The sequence below is a fragment of the Vipera berus genome, assembly GCF_964194415.1.
Source record: "Vipera berus genome assembly, chromosome: W".
NCBI classification, from domain to species: domain Eukaryota; kingdom Metazoa; phylum Chordata; class Lepidosauria; order Squamata; family Viperidae; genus Vipera; species Vipera berus.
In genome coordinates, this window is record NC_138210.1 from 59,085,793 (window position 1) to 59,088,052 (window position 2,260).

Below are 2,260 nucleotides of genomic sequence, written 5' to 3' on the forward strand. Positions count from 1 at the left end.
ACAACCATGGGAAAAAGCTCAGCAGAGCTCCGCTGGGGAAGAAGCCTGATCACAAAACTGGACAGGTTGCACCCTGACTGAGTAGCAGCAGACACCACATGCCCAAAGGCACCAAGGGGGTTGCAAGTGGATGATTGGGTGTTGTCTCAGAACTACGGGCATGGGGCTTTGTGGGTGCCCAGTAAAAGTGTTAAGATCTCAGGACCCCTCTCCTATGAGATGGTCCTGGAAAGGGAGCGAGTCATTCGCCAACATATTGATCAGCTATGATGGTGGTTTGCTGAACAGTTACTAACTGAGGACTCCCCAGAGGGCCTGCAACAAGAGCCGTTAACCAGCAGTCTAACAGAGCAGTTCACATGCTCTGAGGATTCTTTCAGACATTACAACGAGGAGGTGGCCATAGATGGACACAGTCCGGAAGTTCAAATTGGGTCTTCAGACAGGGAAGGACAACCCGAACTGTACAGCAGCTCCGCTGATCCAGCTTCTCCACTGGACTTTGGTTTGGGCCAACCGGGAATGGCCAGCCAAAGGAACTCGAGTCAATTTCACTTGAACTCAAGAGTCCTTGTTCACCCAGCCTGGCAGGCAAGCAGGTAGACCGGGAGTTTCCCGGAATCCCCAGGCATTCTGAGCAGTCTCGTAGACCACCGAATTATCTTCAAGATTATGTTAGTAAATAATGTGGGTACATTCTAGGGGGGAGGGGTGTAATGTATTGGGGTTTTTTGCTTGCACTGATTCACGTGTCTGTTTAAATGCTGCTTAACGGTTATTCAATGGTGTGTCTGTGTAATGGCTATGGACCAAGCCAGACTTGTTGTCTCCAGGAATATCATTGGTAGATTTGGGGCGGGAACGGGTTCCTTTAAACCTATTGGCTGCCACCTAGTGGCCAACCATATAAGTAGCTGCGCAGCAGCCACTGTTTCAGTTCTGTTCTGCTTGACTCCAATAAAGCATGTTACTGTTTGGAACCTTTGTCTCGCTTATTGCATGCAAAGAACCGGCTACACAACAGGGCCATTACTAGAACAAGGAAAGGTAACATGACATGTAGCTTAGCTGTGGTTAAAAATGTCCAGGCAAAGATCCAATGGTAAAAGTTTGTCATCAGCCTGTTAAAAGGGAGCTTAGGTAATTAAGTGCAACCCCCCCAACACACCATGCTTATTATGGAATATTACTCTAAATTGGCATTAAGAAATCAGAAACAAATAATGAAAGATCAGGAAATTCTGGGTTATATGTGGTTTTATGGTATAAAAAGAGCTTGTTGAATTTCAGCAGGGGTGCTTGATTTGGACTTGGGCCTCAAGACTATCTCTTTTTATTTTGGCACAGAACTAAAATGTTGAACCCCACTTTCCTCAACTCTGTGTAATTTATTGGCTTATTGTACTAGGTAAAATGAACACTGGCATTCATCCTCCTGTGAAGCTTTTAACCAGGATCAGCCGTCACACTGGAAGATCCTGGACAAAATAGATTTATAGAATCGTAGGGTTGTATGAGATCTTTTAGTTCAAGCTCCACCAGTGGCAGAAATCATCACATCTCTCCAAACAAATAGCTGCCCAATCCTCCAATTTCAGAGCATCCATGGATCTGCAAAGCAATTTTCCTCATTCTTCAAAAGAGCATCTCTTATTTTGTATTCTTGTGAATGATTCTTTTTAATTCTTTCTACTTCTACTGAAGTATCCAAGACATCACACTGGGTTAGGATGCTAATATTATAATGACACCTGAGACTGTGAGACCAATTTTTTTGGGAGGAAATGCGATGCTTTTAATACACTGAACACACCTAGAAAGAAAAAAATGGTCATCCTGAACAGAAATTCTTGTTATAAGAAAGATGCTAGGGACCCGCTCCTTGAATAATCAGGAGCTTGAAAGGACCTCATTTAAACTATGCTATAACAAACTACCTTAGTTTGCTTCTGACATCCAGGCGAGCTGAGAGAAACTTTGTTTAAAGCAACAGAACCCAGTAAAGGAAGAAGTGGGTAGAAATTGGATTTCCTTTCCTTTTTGGGAAAAATGAAGTCCCTCTACTCATTTCCCCATCCTGTTTCCTATAACACAATATAAAGAACAAACAAACAGAATCATGTATTTGACTGGTGTTGCTTGGAAATTCCAATTCCAGTCAGAGACCTAGGATTTATTTATTAAACAAATTTATATAGCTGTCTATCTTAATGCAAAATGATCTGAATGGTGTAGAATAAGTATATGAAATCAATACAAA